Source organism: Pinus tabuliformis, chromosome 1_2, assembly GCF_031772625.1.
Source record: "Pinus tabuliformis cultivar Carrire ecotype Pingquan chromosome 1_2, CPIR1, whole genome shotgun sequence".
Lineage (NCBI taxonomy): Eukaryota > Viridiplantae > Streptophyta > Pinopsida > Pinales > Pinaceae > Pinus > Pinus tabuliformis.
In genome coordinates this window covers 1,235,605,303-1,235,627,734 of record NC_142298.1, presented here as the reverse complement: position 1 = coordinate 1,235,627,734, position 22,432 = coordinate 1,235,605,303, and positions in this window count along the sequence as shown.

Below are 22,432 nucleotides of genomic sequence, written 5' to 3'. Positions count from 1 at the left end.
AAAATCACCAATCATACTTTAATTTATGTTACTTAATGTTATCTTATTTCTTGAGAAAAATGAGGTGTCTTTTACCCTCTAATTTAATATTTTGTAATGATTTTTACTTTAGACAGTTAGAAGGTAGTTAAGCAGTTTGACAGCTTTGGTAGTTACCAACTGTCCCATGATGTATAAAAAGGGGCAAAATTATAGAAAAAAGGTCTGGATTTTGAAGAACCTGAAGACTATGCTATTGCATACTTGATAAATTAATGATTAATGAAAGAATCAGGAGTTTTCCACATAGTGTTGGGTATGATTTTGTTATTTCTCTGTTATGTGTCACTATGTTTCTTCATTTCTTTAAATATGGTAATGAAGCTGCAAGTCGTTGTTTACTAATGTGAATAAAGTTAAAATTCCTTAAAAGAGCGCTCCCATATTTAAAGCTCCCACCTCTGTATTTCTTCTAAGTTACAGATAATATTTCCTGTCAAATACAACATATTATCTTTAATTTCTCAAGACATTCTTCACACAACATTTATATCTTGCATCACAAGGCATTTTGAGATTTTCATATCAGCTAAATATTAAGGGTTAAAAGTCAGGTCATTCAAGTCCTTCACATGAAGATACATTTTACAAATAAGTGACATGCATAATAAAATTTAATGTCTTAAGAACAATTTCTCAACAGCCAAGAAATTGGTTTCTTAAGGGACAAAATAACTCAAGCCACTTTTAAGTATTAGCAAGTATATGTCATTTTTCTAAGTTTAACCATAAATTCACTTAAAATACTAGAAATCATTAGCTTTTGGAAACACAAAAGGAACCCATATAATTATGAAAATGGAGGCTAATGAAAAGTTATATGGTCATGGAGTTGCGATGTATGTGAGTGAAATGGTGGCGATAAAGGTGAAAATGGGTGATATTTTGAAGACATTTTGGAGACTCTACATACCCCCCAACTGACATTACATGTCCTCATGCAATCTACTGCATTGCTTAATCATGATTTTCTTTTGAATGAGCTTGGATTATATCAATTGTCCTTAAACTTTGCATTTGATAATTTCATTTATTTTTGCAAAGTGTTCCTTGTCATACATTGAATTGCAACATGTTTGGTTGGTTCTTGTGTGACAACCAAATCTTAATTCGTATTGGTTCTTGTGTATCAATACCTTGTTCTTTTTGTTGCAGCAAGATTCATTTAACATATTTAAAAATGCATCTTTAAATCAACCATATAATATGCTCATCATTTAGGCATTTATTTCCAGATCACATAATTTTTTAACCATAATGCAATCATATTGATTAGAACAAGTATGTTAGGATGAAGTGAAGTGAAATGGAATGAAGTGATATGGATGTGATAATAAAATGGATGTCCCTTCACCAACACACCCCCCCCACAACAACTAAAGTTATTTACGTTTTTTAAATGAGAAAGGAAATATGGTGAAGTATTTTCCAAAAATTATAATTTCAATATTCAAGGAATTCTATGATTAAAAGCTAGAAAATAACATACCTTTACTTACCTAGGAAATGGACAAACTGTGCATATGTAAAGAAGTTGTAGCTATCGCTGGATCATGGAATAGAATGTAGAATTTCATCTGCTTCTTGTGCATAAATGGTGGATGAGGTGGTGAAAGTGGATTCTTTATTTTTGCTGCTAAATCTGTTACAAAATGCTGAAATGATATAGTATTCACCTGCTACAAAACCCGATGGTACAATTCTAGTCATGTGAATAAATGTGTTGTTCCTGAGCATGAAGAGAAGTCATTGGATTACCGACCATTGATGATTGTCGTTAACCAATGCAAGGCAAACTCGCCATTAATTTCAACGAGTGCCAAGGTACCTAAGTACATCTTGCAAAGTACGAATAGATGATCTGATGTCGAGCCACTTGTAAGATCTAAAGATCAAGGGACATTGATGTATTCCCATGATTGTTAGTGAGAGAACTTTTCATTAATGCATACAAGCCTCAAGGTACCAATAAGGACTCTAGCCTTGAACCTAGATAATGTGCTGATGTCGATAGGCCAAGACTTGTTAGAAGGGAGGCCTTAATGAATCCTCCATCATTTAATGTGAGCATAAAACAATAATTTTGAAGGACTATGGATGAAAATTTTTGCAGTGGATCAAGGTTTATTTGACAAAGTGAAAAGGAAAATGGAATGAATCATATTTGTAGGGGAGTTGAATGGTTTTATTGTTGGGTTAAATGTTAGTGAAAGCGAAGTAGGAAAATGACTGTGAAGGAAAATGAGATGAAGATTTTATTGATTGAATAAGTAGGAATGCAATGATAAGACTAGTATCTCAAAAGGCTTCCAAATGGTGTGATGGATCTTATTCGACATTCTTTAACCAAAATCATGTGCTAATGATTGGATATTTCATCGTTGATGTTTCTTTGGTCATGTTCTTTTCAAAGAAATGTGGTCTTTGAGAGACACTATTTGTTTATGTCCATCTGTTTATCTTCCCGGAACCTGCAAAAACTTAGTACTTTTTTTGCAATGAAACGTAAGATTATTAAAAGAGACAGGTGATCAATCTCTTTATTTATGAAATTTACACAAAAAGCTGAGAATTGGTACTAATAAAACAAATTCACGAAAGAAAATCAAATGAATTTTACCTATTTCGAAACTAGTGCCTCAGGTTACCTGTCATGTCTTGTTAGCAATTTATTCATTCTTTCACTATTTAAAATTCTCATGGAAGCTTTCTCATTGTGTATATCTCATCGATATATTTTTGACGATGTTTGAATCATCGAAAACTGATGTCGTAGGAGAAAGTTATGTTTGTTTGAATGTTTTGTGAAACAATGAAAATTGTCATGCTTAAGTGTGGCATGGGAACATGATGCTAATGTGAAGGATTGAGTAGGAAAATTAGATGGCATGCTTCTCATGAATTTTGATTAGAATTCATTGTCACAAAATAAATCATTGAATTAAATATAGAGCTGCAAAATTGTGCAGTTTCTGTAGCAAAAATCATGAAGAGACAGTTAAGTACACACAACTATGCATTTTTGTTATGAACAAAGAACCAATCCAATCTTCAAATTAATCAATACCTCTTCCAGAAAAAATTAGCAAATAGAACAATTTTTTATTAAAATGGCAAGGTAATTCTGATCTACTTATTTTTACCTATAAACCTTCTTTGGCTGAACAGTGGCAGAGAGATTTCCAGTTTGTTGTTGTTGTAGCCTTGTTTGTTGTTTTTGTCTATACTTGTATGTAGTGGTTTTGATGAAGGTGTAAACCACGATTCTGGTAAAATACAAATAGTTGACAACAATGTAAAATTACCCGAAAAAGGGTCAGTTTTTCCAAGTTCCTAACTTCCTTCTTATCAATCTTGAATGCTTCACAGAGATTCTTGATCGACCAAACAATTGGAAGAATGATTGCACAACAACAGATAATATCTATAAGAAAAAATTCCTTACTATCTTCTTCTCCAATCTCGATGTTAATGAGACTATCAACACAAGCTTGAGCTTCTACACGAGTAGCAAAATGAACAAAACTGAAGTCTTTACGCTTGACAGAGGCCATGTTCTTTGATAATTGAACATTCTCAATTTGACCAAATTTCTTGAGTTCCTTTTTAACTCGTTCTTCATCCCAAGATGTGGGTAATCCATTAAGGAATACAGACTTAATCTGTGTCATTTGTTCCTCATCAGGCTAAATGGAAGACTCAGAAAATGCAACCTTTGCACTCCTATTCACTTCTGATCTGTGTCACAAACTTGTCTTTATTGCCAACATTGTTGAAGAGTTCATCAAGTGTGGACAACAATCCATGCCTCCTGTAGATCAGGGAGATCGGATCTTGGCGGATCTTCCTCCTGAAGATCAGGGAAATCAGATGTTCTCCTTCCATCATGGCCGCAACTATCTCTGCATTAAATTCTAAATCTATTTTTCTCACGCAATCTCGCAAATAAGGCTCCAGAGAACCCTGAAAATCTCTCAAACGATTACGAATTTTGAGGAAATTGATCACGATAAACATAATTCACCCCGTTTTGAGAAAAAACCCAAAACATTTTTAACCTCAGTGTATTTTGCCTCTGCTCAGGTAACTGCTAGGTGAAATTCATTTTTTTTTATTGTCTACAGTTGATAATTGAATTGCTGGAACAATGTTCATGATCCATATATTTCACAAGATTTGAAATCTGTGCACAAAACACAATCTTGCTAAATTCACCTCCCGTAGGCAGTAATTCTAGCAAAACATATCTCCTTTGCTGCAAGGAATATTTTGAAAACGATAAATAACTTGGAGGAGTAGAAGAAGAATAGGTTGGCCCTACCCAATTCTTGGTCACAAAGATCAGTGGGGAGAATGCACAACTATATTTCTTCACCTTCGTTTTTTCAATGCCACACATAACGTTTGCAACAATTCGTTGTTGTTGGCTTACATGAAATTGATTTTTTTATTTGTTTAAATTTGTTTTATTTCATTTTCGTTTTTGTGTTTTTATTTATTTTTATTATTTTTTTGTTTTTTAATGTTATTTTAGTTTTGTGTTTCTTTTCTTATTTGTTTTTTTTAATATGAGCTATTTATTTTATTTTTTAATTTTGTTTTATGATTTGTATTTTAAATTATTTTTTTACTTAAGATTTGTTTAAATAAACAAATCTATTTGTAAAATTTCGTTTTTGTGTTTTTATTTATTTTTGTGTTTTTTAATGTTGTTTTGATTTTTTTTTTTTTAATATGAGCTATTTATTTTATTTTTTAAGTTTGTTTTATGATTTGTATTTTAAATTTTTTTTTTTCAAATTTGTTTAAATAAAATAAATCTCTTTGTAAAATTCTCTCTCTCTCTCTCTCTCTCTCTCTCTCTCTCTCTATATATATATATATATATGTTTAAATAAACAAATCTAAAAAAAGCTATATGTTTTATTTTTTTAAATATACATATAAAAATTTAAAAAGAAACCCTTCATTGATTTATTATTATTATTATTATTATTATTATTATTATTATATGCGTTTCAAATTATTAAAATGCAAGAAAATAAATAAAATCTAAAAATTTAAATTTCTAAATAAAAATGCAATTAACAACTTTAAAAAAAATGCAATCAAGCTTAAAAAAAATGTAATCAAGCTTGATTTTATTTTTCCTAATTTATCTACTTGAAAGATTTTTTTATTTTATTTTTTAAATATACGAATGTTTCCAATGGAGCCATTTATGGATTATACTTTCTTGAACGTTTATATCCAAATTTGTAAAATGTACCTGATTGTGTATGAAGACATGAGAAGTCATTTTGACCTTTAGATTTGTCACAAAGATCTCTTGAAGGATGGATGAATGTCGTGGCGCAATCGCGTTTCGATACCATTCCTCAATGTAGTCTTTGTGCTCCAAAGAATGTTTGATCTACATTCTAGATCTTTCATCCATAAATGGTTAATGTTTATTTTTATATTTTTTTTTATAAAAATGATATGCAACTAAATAATTCATGCATCTACATGCTTTAATCATGCATCTAGGAAAAAACAGAAAAATGAACTGTAGACTGAAAGCTAGTTCCTATGCACACTTCCCAGGCAACGACGCCAGAATTTTGAGGCAAATTAATTACTTATCATTTAATTGTCAACCCGAGGGTTTCGTAAAACTTGTGAAGCATGCGTGCATTGTATATGCTAGAAATTAACTTTCAATTTAGATCAATCTAACTACGAAACCAAATAACGACAAACCAAATTCACCTATTCTAATTCAAAAATCAATCCAAAAGAAATTATAGTACAATTATAGTACAACGCGCGAAATTGAAATCATAATCTATCACACTTGTAGGAATCAAAATTACATGAACTGAAATCTACTCTAAGGGATCATGTGTGCATTATCAAATTAGGATCCTATGAATGAATAATCAAAACCACATGACATGAAATGAAAGAAAAAACAATCATTCTTAACCTCTCACATAGGAAAATATATGAAAGTAAATAAAAACAATCACTCTTAACCTCTAGATATGAAAGCAAATAAAAATAATTTCTCTTAACCTCTCAATATGAAAGCAAATAAAAACAATCGCTCTTAACCTTTGGATATGAAAGCAAATGAAAACAATCACTCTTAACCTCTCACACAGGAAAAGATATGAAAGAAATAAATATTAATCTATGAAAGCAATAAATCTTAATCTATGAAAAAACAATAAATGTCACACATTGTACGTGGCCAATCCAAAAGCATGAGAGATGGCAAGTTGAGAGGCTCCCAATGCAAGCATTACTAGAAAGAGGTGAATATCACTCATGAGCATGGTGCTAAATCTAAATTCCATTCATAAGTAATCTTAACTTGGACACCCGAGTATCTCCAACTTTACACATGCCTTTGAAAGGAGGAGGCTCTCCTATTTATACAAAAACATAAGAAGCTACCTCATTAATGGAGGTCCACTATTCTCTCCCTAGATCCCTAGAAAATCTCATAAAGTTACAATTCAAATAGGTAATGATGAGACACACTATCTCATAGAGTTACAACTCAAATAGGTAATGACGAGACACATATCCTCTTTGACCTTTATCCAAATCTTCTTCCATATCTTGAAGGGAATTCAAATTTGAGTTTTAGAGGCCACATAAGGGTGCCTTGGAAACTTCCAAATGACCTACACATGTCATGAAACTCAATGATCTGGATTTAAATAGAAACACAATCAAATTACAGAGATAACCATAAATACATAGATGCATTAGAAATAATACTTCATTTCATTAATGTGAAATATTGAAATATGTTTACAAATAGAAATGGAAATAAACTAGCTCGGGTGATGGTAGCTTATCTCTGAGGAGAGATGTGGTGGCCACATGCCTCTAAGATCTCCTATAATGAGGCTCGAAGGTCTATTTATTGTTAAGAAACAATGGAAAACCCTAAACATCCAAAAACCTAACCCTAGGAGATGAAGCACCAAACTATGGGCCCCATTTTAGGTAAATTGGTACATTAACTTCCCGGGGTCATAACTTTGGCATATGATCTTTGTTTGATGCGCAAAATACCTCGTTAGAAAGATCTATCCGAGGAATACAACTTTGGGATGAGAAACATCGATCCAAGGATATGTTGCTCCTAGTTTTCCCAAAAAACATCATTTAGGGCCTCAAAACGGCTCCAAAAGTTCAGGACCCAAAAAACTGCTAAAAATAATAAACTATGCTACAATTAAGGAATCTGAAAGAAACAATGGTGGGGGTCCTTAATGGGTGGCCACCAATCTCCACCTGGATCACTCAACCCACTTTTAAGTATTATTAAGTATATGTCATTTTTCTAAGTTTTAACCATAAATTCACTTAAAATACTAGAAATCATTAGCTTTTGGAAAACACAAATGGAACCCATATAATTATGAAATTGGAGGCTAATGAAAGGTTATATGTTCATGGAGTTGCGACATGTGAGTGAAAAGGTGGTGATAAAGGTGAAAGTGGATGATATTTTGAAGACATTTTGGAGACTGTACAACTTGATAACAATACTGATCAATAAAAATTCACCCTTAGGACTACGCCTAAGCATCCCCAACCGGGACTGAAATTCTGTCAAACACTTGGCATTAATGAAACCTAGAGGTCTAGGATACAAGATAAAGCATAAACGACTGAAAAAACTTATGAAACATAACCAGAAGGATCACCTCCTTCTCCATTGATATACTACATCATCAATTAGGTCTTGTACCCATCAATTTAATAGTTACAAGTAAACATATGAAATAACCATGACATAAAATAGTCATTCAACCATGCTTATAACCAGCATAAAACCATATAAGTATCAGAGATACGAAATCCATTAAATCCACATGTAAATCAGTGAAAAAGTAAGAGAACTTAGATTTTATTAATCATACACAAATCCAACCAGGTTCGGGGCTTCCACGTACCACTGACCATAGACATGGTTGAACCAAATCTCTCTGTCATCCATTCACTCTCGTGCCATATTCCAAGCATGAATGCGAGATCTCATAGAACAACCAATCCAAGAATAACCAAGGGAATCCATAGGTTAAACCACTTCCACCCTCATCGAACCATGATCACTAGGCCCTAAACCGAGAATAATCCAAACCTGGATCACTAGGCCCTAAACCGAGATTAATCCCTCATTCTTTACCATGTATCCCACCAAATTCAGTCAAGGGATTCCTAGTCCTTTGGGAATGAACCCTGAGACCACCTCCACCTCGAATTCTGAAATCCATCTAGCAATTCCAAAGCTCAAAAACCGAAATAAAATCCCAACATACCATGGCATCCGGAAAAAGGCTAGACTAGGCTGAAATCCACTGTCATAACCCAGCAAAACCATGCCACTGATAGCAAGTGAACCATACACCAATATGCAAAGCCATGCATGTCAAAACCAGCTAGGAAATCACACATGGAAAAGGTTACTTTCAAGTATTCCTACTAAAGCTTCTTGATCCTTCTTTCATTTCCTTGATCCTTTCTTTCTTTTCCTTTCCTTTCCTTTGCTTTATTTTCCTTTCCCAGCTCCAAACTAGAGTGCTCCAAGAAAACTCTAAGTGACCAAGAGTGTGACAAAGAGAGAGAATAATGAGAGAGCTCCAAACTTGAGCTGATCAAAAGTTACCAACTGATTCTCAGAAGCTTTTTTATGAATGAGGCCTCCATTTTCTTCATTTTCCATTATTTTTCTTTAATTTCCTCCTCACATGCAACTTGTGACCTTTCACCTTAATTTTCTCCTAATTTCCTTTATTTTCATAAATAAATGTGCCAAAAATGCCTTTTTTTTCCTTTCAATGCCTTTTCCTTAGCCGTTGCCAATTTTCCTTAGCCAAAACACACATCCGGTGATGCCCACTAGGATATAGTTTCCCAACATTCAGCTTGGAATACATGTCCCTTGCCTGTGGTCTTATTTTTCCTTTATTAACTTTTATTACATGAACTTTTCACCAGGGGTATTACAACTTCTATAGATTTGGTTGTACTTACTATCTAAAGTTGTGCAGGTACATAATCTTCAATATGATGATGATGTTCATTTAATAATCATGATGAAGAAAGTTATGGATGATTATGGTCATGATAAATCTGAAGGATGGGAGCTATGAGAGATTCTCTGATGTCGTACAAAAGAAGTTGATCTCCCTAGATTAAGAGGGAGATTGGGTTTATTCCTTGTATAGGAATGATTAGATCCTCCCTAGTTAAGAGGGAGTGAAGGATATGGTTCTCTACTTCATGTGTCATGCACTATACCAGGACTAACAATTGTAAGTCTTAGTGAAGGCCATGAATGAGAGAAGGACACATCACTCTTGTCTTCATGGAAACAAGGCCCTAGTTAAGAGGGAGGGCATCTTATAGTCATGATGGTCACCTTGAAAGAATAAATTGGAGAATGTATTTGGAGGTGTCGCTGAAAGAAGGAAAGAAAGATCCAGTTGTAGAATATCTTGCTGCATGTAAAGAAGGGAAGGAAGCCATATGGTTGGTGAATCTTCTGTCAAGATTCATTTGGAAAGATATAATTCCTACTGTGAAAGGTTGAGAAGTAACATCAAGATGTCTAAAAGACCCCAGAGGTTTGTGTTTACTTATGTACGTTTGGAAGATTGTTACTGATTGGGGTTATGTTTGTATAGGTAAATCTTGCAAAAGCTTTGATAGCATGTTTTACATGCTTGTTGTTATCAATTAGTTTGATCGGGAAAGATTTTTTGTTACCAACATATTTGATCGAGATGGATTTGCTATTGATTGTAAAAATCAAATTTGTTAAGGCTTTTCAAGGGAAGCATTACCTGGGAGTACATCAGGCCGACATTATGTGTTGATGTCTAGATCTCGAAGTAGGGAGGGTGGCGTTGGTCATAGAGCTCTAACCTCAGATACACACCTAAATCCCTGGGATGGTGGTTAGCAAGTAAGCCTAATGGTACCTAGAGAGGTAGAAAGCTTTAGTCCATATTAGTACCACTCAGATAGATTTCCCTGGTTAGGAATCTAGTTTGTGGCATTGCGGTGCCTAAAATGTTGAGACATTGGATAGATTCCTTGGTCATGAATCTAGTCCATGGCACTGCGGTGCCTAAACCCTTCATAGTTCACATAGTTTGATATCTTCCTTGTACTTGTATATGATGAATACCTCCTCCCTAGTTAAGAGGGAGCATTGAAAAATGTAACTAGATCCGGTCTTCATAATTGTATTTCAGTCAAATAAAATGTACTTATGAAAAAGAATGAAATAAAATATTATTATTATGACTTATTTGAAAGCATGGGTTTCATGCTTGGGTCATCATGTCTTAGGTCAAAGTCCCCATTGAGGACTTCTAGGATTTATTCTAAGTCAGTAGAGTCATCGTACATTTAAAGAGACCCTTCTTGGGATTTTAAATCATGTAAAAATAATTATTTGTGACCCAAAAATTAATTATGTCACATCCACACCAAGTCAGCCTTAAGAACGGTAATTCGACCTCACCAAAAGCCTATATATTGAATCAGTTCAATTCATTTGGAGGAAAATCACTCATAAAAGTTCGATCTCCTACAAGAAGTCGTGAAAAAGTGTGAAGTTGTAGTGGAAGAAGGAGAATTGCATAATCATGTTTTAGGTCAAAGTCCCCATTGAGGACTTCTAGGATCTATTCTAAGTCAATAGAGTCATTGTACAATTAAAGAGACCCTTCTTGGGCTTTTGAATCAAGTTAAAAGAATTATTTTTTACTCAAAAATTAATTATGTCACCTCCACACCAAGTCGGCCTCAAGAAGATTAAGTTGGCCTCAGTAACGGTAATTCAACCTCACCAAAAGCCTATATATTGAATCAGTTCGATTCATTTAGAGGAAAATCACTAACACAAGTTCGATCTCCTACAAGAAGTCATGAAAAAGTGCGAAGTTGCAGTGGAAGAAGGAGAATTTCATAATCAAAGGTTTTGGGTTATCTCTCTCTCTCAAACATATGATCTTATGGGCTACGACATCAAGGTAGAAGTTCTGTTATGACATCAAGAAGTTCTGTTATGGCATCAAGAAGTTTTGTTATGATATCAAGGTTGAAGTACAACATCAAGGTCGAAGTACGACATCAAGGTCGAAGTGCTGCTTCAAGGTAGAAATGTTGCTTCAATGTCAAAAAGCTAAGTGCTTCAAGGTCAAATTTGTTGCATTAAGATCAAAGTTGCTAGGTCAAAGATACTACTACATCAAAGTGTTGTTGCTACTATAATTGCATCTAGCTCGAAGACAGTACTGGAAAGTGATCCTCTGCTAAAAAAGGAAATGGTTGACTTGGTGTGGAGGAAGTCTGTGTCTAAGTCAAGGGTCTTGGATTATCTTAGGAAAAATATTGAAGGAAGAGTTGTTGATTGGGTTTTCCCCAAGATTGGGGTTTTTCTCTATCTGTCTGCCTACATCTGGTGTCCTTGATCTTTGTGCTATTGTTTTGGTAATTGTTTGATGAACTAAGATAAAATAAGAACATAAGAAAGTTAATGAGAACACAATAATCTCACAAGTAATTATCAAGTATAAAAAAATGTTTTTGCCTTTCCGATTTTCTAACATGGTATCAGAGCTAAGGTGAAGAAGAAAGAAAAATTTAGGTTGAAGATCTATTGAAAGAAGAGTAAGGAATATCAAGAAGTTGAGCAAGGGCTCATATAAGGAGACCTTTCAAGGAAAGAAGTTTACTACCTTCATGGGGGACTCACTCAGTGAACCTCTGGCATATCACGTGCGTTCATGGCATATTAAACAATACCCTTAATTTGACTGCATATTGGAAAATCCCTCTAAAAATATTATTATTTAACCCCCTACCAATATTAACTAAATACAACTTCTCAATTTAAAAAACCCCTACTTTCACTAGATATTGTAGGTATCCATTTTTTTATCAACATTTTTATACCCCTTTATAATTTTTCATTAACTTTAAGATCCATTTTTTATATTTTCCAATATAAAAACCCTTTACCCCTATATATCCCCCAATATATTATGTCATTTTTCCATCAGTACATATCCCCCAATATGAACCCATGTGGTATGATATTTCTCCCCCAGTGAAGCCCCCGTGACTACCTTCAAGGAAAATGTCTAACTCCATAAAGGGAGAGATTAAATTAGAAGGAGCATCAAATTACAGGTCATGGAAAAAGAGGATAGTTCTAATCCTCGAAAATAATAAAGTTTTGGATCTAGTCAAAGGAAAAGTAAAGAAGCCTACAAATGAATCAAGTGAAGCATGGAAAGAAAATTTTAGAGAAACAAATATTTTTGCCATGAGCCTAATAGTGTAGTCAAGAAGGAGCCAGAATATATTTAGTAATCAACAAGGACAGTGTAGAAGAGAAAGTCTCGAATGACTATTCTATTCATCACGAGAAGAAAGGAACCTTCAAGAAGTCCAAAGTGCTAATGATACAATTGTCACAAGATGGGTCACTATAAATGGGATTGTTCTGAGAATCCAGGGAATAAAAGGAGGAACCAGTATCAAGAAAACTTTTTCGAAGAAGTTTCACCAAAGAATAACAAGATGGAAGGATCTGAAGTCAAAGACCTATTTGTTAGGGACTCTATCCGTTACATATCCCTCAATTTTGGATTAAGAGGAAGCCCTCACCGCTTTCCAAAGATAAGTATCTTACTCCTTGTAGTATCCTTTATATTTGGTTTCCCTTACTTAACGAAGGTTGTTTATATTAAATACTAATCACATTTATATTCATATTTTCCTTGTTTAGGAAAGCCTTACTGAATACTCAAGGATTATGAAAGAAGGCCTCACAAGACAAAGCAATGGGATTACAAGGTTTCTAAGAAACAAAGGTATTCCTTAGACCATAAGCTTTGTTCTCTCCATGAAAAAGGTATATTCATTTTTTTTATAATGTATTCTACATTACTAACATTATTTTTTCTAACACTCTTGAATCATCAAGATTCTTGATCGGGCGATTCATCATTAGATAAATCTACCCTCTTCACATCTTTGATTATTCTTGTGGAACTCTAAAAATGTTTTATGTAAAACCCTAACTTAATCGTATGTTGACGATAATGTGTGCAAACCTAGCCTACTTAGGGTTATTGATAAATTCTATAGAAAATGTTTGATGCTTTGATGATGTCATGTTTGGGGTTTTGGTATGGTAATGAAAACCCTAATTTGCTAGGGTTGAATGATGTCTCAAATCCCAAACCTTTGAAGTATTGATAAATTAGGGTTTTCTATTTTTAGTATTGAAACCCTAGATCATTAGGGTTTCGTAAGGTGTATAAGAAAGACCCTTATAATATCCTAGAAATGAAATCGTTGGTATATGTGTGGTTGTCTCATCAAACCCTAGTCTGTTCAAGTTTTTTATATGTCCAACTTTAATATATTGATATTTGTGTCATTGTGTTTCACTAACACATGTTATGATATGCTTGTGCATCATGATGTAATCCTATATATATGAGTTGATGTAATGGTCATGAGTGCTAGGGTTTGGAACTAAGCCCTAGTCGAAGTTTGATTCTCTAGTATGATAATATTTGTGAATTTTAGGGTTTTGTAACTAAACCTTAGTAGAAGCTCAATTCTATAATATATGATGACTAATGTGACAATATGAGACTTATGAAAGATTGTTGAAATTTGAAATAGAGTTTCGATTGGTTTTGATTGTTGAAGCTTAATGGCCCATGTTTGAAATATAGGGTTTGCACAAAATCATAGTAGGAAGTCTAAAATATGAATTCTGAAAATTGATAGATGCGTTGTTGAAATTATACATGTTTGAATTGATTCGAGGGTTTTCTATATGCTATAAAATAGTTTGTCATATCTCTGAAATAAATATTGAAGCCCTTGATATAATGAGATTGATAACATGATTGAGCTTTTGATGTGATTGAGGGTTTGTAACAAAACCTAGGAAAAAAGTTGAAGTATAGAAGTAAAGTATCTTGTTGACATCCTCAGGTCTCAAAAGGCAATTGAGAATGCTTCACACATATAATATATTGTATTTTAATTGGAATATAATGCAATATAAGCTTTTTTCTTTGGAATTGTGATAATTATATATATAATCTTTGCATATCCCCCCAGTAAGACAATTTTCTTTTAATTATATTTCTATGTTTATTTGCATATTAATTTTGCATTGAGACATATCTTATGGATCCATTGCATAAGTAGTTTTTAGATGTTTCATACCATCAATTTTGATTCATAATGGAGATAAAGAATGCCAATCTTCATGATGGACTACATTTGATGGTCTAAAATGTCAACCTACAAACTATCTATGCAATGGATCCATCAAAGATTTCTCACCATAACTTTGATCACATAAGCCTTAAGTTTAAGATATATCAATATTGTCTTTCATTTCTTTCTCAATATAATCTAGATTAGTTAACATAGAGATGGAAGTTAAATGACACAATTTTATAGTGCAAAGTGTTTGCAACTAGATGAAGAATCTTGAAATTTCATCAAGTTGAGTTAGAAAGACGATGACCCCAACTTGACAAGTTGTATACTTTAGAGTGGTTTCAAATGGTTTTTATCCAACCAAAAGGGCAACTAATAAGTACCAAAATGCCCTAAACACTTATGGTAAGCCCAAAACTAGAGGAGTGATGTTAAAGAGATATTCATTCTAGAAAATTATCTATATATGGTGTATATCACTTTATTTTGTTGTATTAGAAGTACAAATTGTGTATAATCATCTACCTAAGATATACAATCCAATAATTAATTTTGTTGTGTAATCTAGAGTATTAAACTAACAACGTGTTGTTCTACAAAGATATTAATTTACATTTCCATTACTATGACTGTAGTGTATTATTATAAAATTCAATTATGTTTAAAAACTTGATTTCACTATCTTAAAACACAAATTTTGTAACAAACCCACACAACACAATTTAACCCAAATAAAATCATATATGATTGAACTTAAATATATAATACTACAATGGAATATAATGGATTTGACAAAGTCTAATAACTTTGGCAACCAATATCCACCCTTCTCCATAATATTAAATAGTGTGTGAGAATGAATATACATTTAGTTATTATCATTAATAATCCAAAGATACATATTCACCCTCCAACATTCAATATTGTATAACTAAAATAAATAATATTCACAAATAAATCCTCTACCACTTTTCTACATTTCTTCCCAAGCGTAGATATAGATAGAAACATAAATCTATTTTCTACATTTCTTACCATGTGTAGATAGAGATAGAAACATAAATCTATAAATAAAAATTTAGAAGTAAATCCCTTTATATTCCTCTACTAAATTACTAATGGCCTTATAAGTTCACAAGATCGTACAAGTAAATTTATGTTCATCAATATAATGTCTTGATATATATTTTTTCAATAATTAGAAGATCCGTGAATTTGTTTTACGTTAATGTTTGATTAACTTGAGTAGGTGTGAAAAAGTAAGGTGGCAAGGTGGTTACATTAATGTGAGAGTACCTACAGCCACGACACCACCCTCTCCCACCATAACCAAACCGACAACCACGCAAGACATTTGGTCAACCACAGCAGTTAAGATTATTCGCCACCTCGCTCTTCCCACAATTCACTTGGCTGTTCCGACGATTCCCTATTAAACCCTCCCGGCTCATCTACAGAAGCCATAACCACAGCCCTCGTCTGTTTTCAGTACTCCGACTGTTACAGTTTTCTGGTCACTCAAAGCCGCAAAATCGCCATGACCACGATGGCCTTTACGGAACGGAGCCTGCTCTTAATCACAGCAATGATCATAGCTGCGATCATGGCGTCGATCGCCGAAGCCCAGGGCTCCGCCCCGCCGTCGCCCGGAACAACAACCACTGCCCCGCCTCCGCCCACATCGAACACCACGGCCTCAGCCCCGCCCGTGGCCTGCACAAACGCCTTTGTCGCTCTGTTACCATGTGCCAACTACATCATGGGAAGCAACGGCAACGCCACCCCGGCTTGCTGCAACGCCTTCGTGGCCGTCATTGTCAACAACGCAGCGAGCTGCCTTTGCCAGTTCTTGGGCACTCGAAATCCGCTGGGGTTTCCCGTCAACGAAACACAGGCTCTCGCCCTTCCCGCGGCGTGTAACGTTACCACTCCGTCTCTTGCAACTCAGTGCTGAGGTACCCACAAAACCAATATTTTCAATGGAACTCTAATTAATTCAATTTCCACGCTTTAATTTAATTTGCTATCGATGCTTGCAGCGATTGGTGTTCCTCTCACGCCAACGTCGGGTCTGCCTGTTTCTCCCAAATCTCCAGGTATGTTTTCAACTGCTTTCTGCTTTTAATCGCTCTCATAATTGCACTAGTGTTCATTTTTATTTCCTGCGATGTTCCAGGTTCGAGTCCCGCGGCAATCGCACCCGCTCCTTCAGCCCTTCCTTCTCCCGGACCGTCCACAACGGCGGAGACTCCAACTACAACGCCGGCACCACCTCCAGTGGGTTTTCCTACGCTTATACCGTCTAGTGGTAATAATTCTAGCAGTAGCAGCTCCAGTGTGAGCTTGGGGAGTAGTCACCCGAGAACTAACAGTGGAGTCTCCGTTTCTGCAGTTTTTGGGGTGTGGACCTTCAGCCTCACCATGGGGGTAATCTTGCAAGGGAGGTTTTGATGTGATTACCGCTCGTTATTTTTATGTAGAGAATTAGTTTGTGTGTGACTGACTGTAAATATCCTCGACTTTTAGGAATTAGTTTAAATAATTAAGTCTTCGTGTCATGAAATAGTGCTCCTTTATTGACTTTGCAATTAATAAAATAAGAAAGTATGGCTTGCCGAATTATATTTTTGGGAATTGTTGTTTATAAATATTTATAATTTACTAACCTACATGACGCCGTTTTCCTAAATGACTTAGAAAGTGCGTTTAACTTTATCATTTACTTTCACATTGTTTACAAATAATAAAAACCAAAGTATATTTTATATTAAATTATAAAATTGTTTACAAATAATAAAAACAAAAGTATATTTTATATTAAATTATAAAAATTATGTTAGTGAGTAAATTAAAAGTTGTGTTCAATCTTTTTATATATATAAAATCAAAACGAATTTAATCAAATATATATAATTTTCCTAAGTCGGCTGGTGCGCAGATCGGGAACAATATCGATTATTATAAAATCAAATTAAAATAATTTGAAAAAAATAAAAGTGACCACTTTCAAAGTTTTACATTTTAGTATACAATCCAATTTTTTTTGTAGTCTGTAAAATTTGTTTGTAAGCCATTGAAATGTTGGAAATTTGGGCTTCTTAATCTTCTTGTCAAGTTTGATTCTTTGGACAAATTTTTCTGATTTTGGCTTTCTAGGTAAATTTGCTGCCTCAATTAACAACTCCTACACATTTCCCTGGTTTTGGCTATCTAGACAAATTTGCTATCTCAATCAAGAACTCACATTACAAAATTTCTTATATTTTAATATACATTACATACATAATTTTTTTATATAGGGAAGTTTTTGGACTTTGAAATATGTGAAATATTATTTTTTTAATGTATTTTAATTTATTTTTAAAATTTAATATATTTTATTTTAAAATGAGTGTTTTAAAATAGATATTTTGATTATAAAATTTGAACCATCCAATATTGTGAAAAAAGATTTAAAAACACCAACGACAAATATGTTATTATATATATTATTTTAAAATTAATCTAATAACAAAACCAATCTGACTCAAGGTAAATCTCTAAGCTTAAGAATTTCTAAATTGTGTTTTTTTCTTAAAATTATATGCCAATAAACTTATTTTTAAACATATGATCTTTATACATACAATTTTATGTAATTTCATAGAATTCAAAAAGGGTAGTTAAAAAACAAACTACTATTGTAAAATTATTACGAAATTGTATAAATATTTCTAAACCCTATCTATAATCTTAATACTTATCTCACCCATTTTTTCCATTATTTCCATATTACAAATGTCTTTGCATCACTTAATTTATACTAATTATTATTTGAGTTTCCAATACTTCACAATAATTCACTTTTTGTTAAGATTCACTTTGCTAATTTTTCCATTTAGAAACTTCCTCATTCTTTTTATGAAACATATCTCAACTTTTTGTCATACATATATATGTGACATCGTATCTTTACAAACTCACACTTCATATCGTAACTTTTTGTTATATACATATATGTGCCATCGTATCTTTACAAACTCACACTTCTTATTACATTGGTCATTATCCATACTAAAATATATAACCACTAAAAAAATAAAACAATAAGAAAACAAGCTTTCTTTTCATTTAAAATAACTCTTAAACACTATTTTCATTTAAAATAACTCTCGAACGCTATTTCTAATTACAAATTAAAAAAAAAAAAAAAAAAAACAAAAAACATATGTAATGAACCGCACATTATCCATACTCTAAAAAGCTTATAAACCTAACTACTATAAATAAGTAAAATGAAATAATACTATAATAAATACATTTTTCTTCCGGCAGCTTTTCATGTTGATTTTTTTTAATAATTAAAATGATTATCATTTATTAATCTTAATTTAAAAACTATAAAATTAATTTATACATGAATCATTAAAATTTATTTAGAAATAAAACAAAATAAAACTTTATGTTACCAAAAAAAACTCTTTGAAAAAAAGTTAAATCGGTCGTCACCGGGCCGCCGACCCACGTTCGCTAATAAACTTTTAAAAAACAAAACACAGAGTGTTGGTGGGTTTGTTAAAAACCGCAGTGATTTCTAAACCTCCCAATATTCGCCATCTTACTTACATTCGTATGTCGTGTACGACTGTTGCTTCTTCTTGAATGGCGCCACTTTCTTTATTTCCCACTTGCACCAACACTTCTCTGCACTCCTCCTCCATTCTTCTTCCAAGGCCACCAAAAGCAATAACAATGGCGAGCGTAGCAAGGCAGAGGCGGTTTGTCATAGCAACATTGGTCGTGACGGTGCTCGTCCTGGCAGCCGGAAACACCATTGGGGTCGCAGCTGAGATCGGCGCTCCTCCAGCCCCGCTAGAATGCCCAAGGTTAATGTTGACTCTGTCTCCGTGCACCGGCTGCGTTACGGACCCCAACTTGCCGCCTTTACTGCGGTTGCCATTAATTCACCTGCCTGCCTGACCTCTTTTCTCTGCATCGAATCCCCTTGGTATTCCTATGAACCGGGCGAGGGTTCGAGACCTACCAGCGAAGTGCAAGAACAGCACACCACAGATACACCAATAAACCCTAATAATGGAAATCTTTAAGCAGCGCCAACGGCTTTGGAGTAATCTTTTTCTTCTTTTCTGATAATATCTGCAAATGTTCCTGTTCCATTCAAGCCGCCCACCGCAGGCCTTCCAGTGACGCCCCCAAATACCGTCCCAGGCAAGTTCCCTGCATTTTCTTTCGTCCATTACCCGTTCGTTAATTTCTTTGTGAAATATTATTTTCTTATCTTTGTTGCGGTGATGTTTCAGGTTCGATTCCCGCACCCGCAACTACAGCTCTGCGAATTTTTTTCCAGTTACTCCTGCCATGGGGTTTCCTATTCCAGCGCCGGAGACTCTTTTAGCTTCCGGTCCACTGCCATTTATTCGTCGTGCTCATACTCTGTCGGGCCATAGTACGCCCAATTCCAGCACAGATGGGAGTAATCAGGCAAATCCCCTTGCAAAAACCAAAGGCAACGCTTCAGCTGCGGGTGCCTCATTCAGACTGTCTGCCATGGGCGTTTCTTTAGCAGTGTTTTTAGCCACGATCTGTTTCATGTAAAATACAATTAGGCTGCTACTTTAATGGCGGACACATGACCGTGCTTGCATCATTTGATTTTCAGATTTCTTAGAGTCTGAACAAAGAACACCATTTTAAATTAATTTGGTAAGTTGTATTAACCTTCAATCGACACACTTGTAAAACAAATGGAAACCAAACAACAGTGTCATATTCCCACTTCAACCCGACACTATACATGACAACCCATTTGGTCAACCACAACGGTTAAGAGATATTCACGACAACCCATTTCGTCAACCACAACGGTTAAGAAATATTTGCCACATTGGGATTTTTTTCCTGTATTTTGAAATCCGCTATAAAACCCTCCACTCGCTTCTCCGAAATCCATCCCGAGAGTTGTACTCACACGTTCTGGCTTCACCACACAGCCTGTTACAGTTTCTTGGTCACCGTCATAAAAGCCACGGCGACGAAGGCGTTAACGTAACCGGAGTTGACGATGATTGACCCATTTATGATCATAATCATAATGGTTCACTATAGTTAACTATTATAATTCATCGTGGTTGAGTTTGATTAACTACTATAGTTGAATATAAGTAGTTAGTTCTAAACGCGTGACCAATCAATCGAATATGATTTTTTCCCATTTTTTTTTTTCAATAATACATATTAATCTGGATTATTTTAAGCATTTTATTATTAAACTAACTATTAATTATAATTTGAAATTAAAATTTATAAACCCTATTATATTTTTAATTTATTTAATAATGTTGTTTAACTTAATTGAAACTTCTTTGAAATAAAAAAGTAATAAATTTCAATGGAACGTTATCAATCTTGTGGGAATTTCAAAACTAAAGAACCCAACGCATCTGTTGGCCCCACCACCCGTTTTAAGCGTTTGAATGAAAAATAAAAAATGTTCACGATGTTGACGGCTCTCACAAAACTTCTAAGGGGATTCCATCGCATCAAAGTGAACGGAATCTGCCACATTTGGTGAACCACAACGATTAAGAATATTGGCCATGTTTTGCTTCTCAAATTCTAAAGGTCCAGTTTACCTAATATTTGGGTTTGGTTTGGTTTTTCTTTTTATTTAAAACTAAAATATTATATAATATGAAAATAAAAATATATTTAAATTTAAACTATTAGAAAGACATGGAAATATAAATTTTAATTTTTATAATATAATATTTAAAAAAAAACTATATTGGAAAGAGATGGAATTATACATTTTAATTTTTATAATATAATATTAAAAAAAAACTATATTGGAAAGAGATGGAATTATACATTTTAATTTTTATAATATAATATTTAAAAAAACCATATTTAAATTTAAAATTGAGTAAGAATTATTAGAAAGAGATGAAATTATAAAATTTATTTAGTATTTGTAAAAATATTTTATATTTAAATTTAAAATAGAATAAGAATGATTAGAAATTAATGAAATTATCAAAATTCAAATTTTTAATAGGAAGGAATATGAATTATTTTAATTTAAATGGAAATCAGAATCATTTGAAATTGATAAAATATAATAATTTAGATAAATATTCTTACATTATACAATTATAATTTTATCTATTTAAAATGATATTTTTATAAAAATTACTTGACAGGATTTTAATTTAGTTATGATAAGTTTTGTTCTGATTTCATAGTTTTTATTAACGTTCTAACTGGCCCACTAGTAAAGCCATTTGGAATCCGCACAACAATGCCATCTCCCACTTTAAAGCAACACTATACCTGACTACCCATCTGGTTTAACCACAACGGTTAAGTAATAATTGCCGCGTTGCTAAGTTATCCCAAATTTTGAAATCCGCTATGAAACCCTCCAGTCTCTTCTTCCAAATCCATCCCGAGAGTTGTCGCCACATGTTCCGCCTTCGCCACACAGCCGTGTTACGGTTACCGGGTCACCGTCATAAACGCCATGAGGCTTTCCTTAATAGCAAAAGCTAACCAACCTGTACATGGCCATGGGAAGCCACAGGAAGATTCGATAGCATCTGGCAGCCTCCGTGCGATGGTTACATTTTTCTGCTTCCAACACCTTCACGGCACGGCTATCCCCTATTTCCCGGGGAAAGCTCTATTTCCAACTTTATTGTATAGTAAATGCGGCTTGACATGGGCCGATATAATACTATATAAAAGACAGTTATTTTTTTTTCTCTGGAATTTTCTAAGGGATTGTCCAGACAGCCCAAAGTAGCTGGAATCTGGGTAAAAATGTTCCAAGGGATTGTCGGGACAGCCAAAAGTAGCTGGAATCTGGGTAAAAAAGTTTTAAAAAATCTGCTAGAGCCAGTGTTTGAATCATGTTTTTGATGTTGGAAATGAATTTTACACCCGACACCTAAAATTTTGAAGTTTAACAATTATAACTTGGATTTACAAAAATCCTTGCCAAATCTTCTCTAAATATAACCGGAACTTCCATAACTTTTCTGACAACTCCTCCGCCTAGTTAGACTCGGTGTTAAAAATACTTTGTGCGTTAATGAAAAACTTACTTGAATTTTGAAAACCC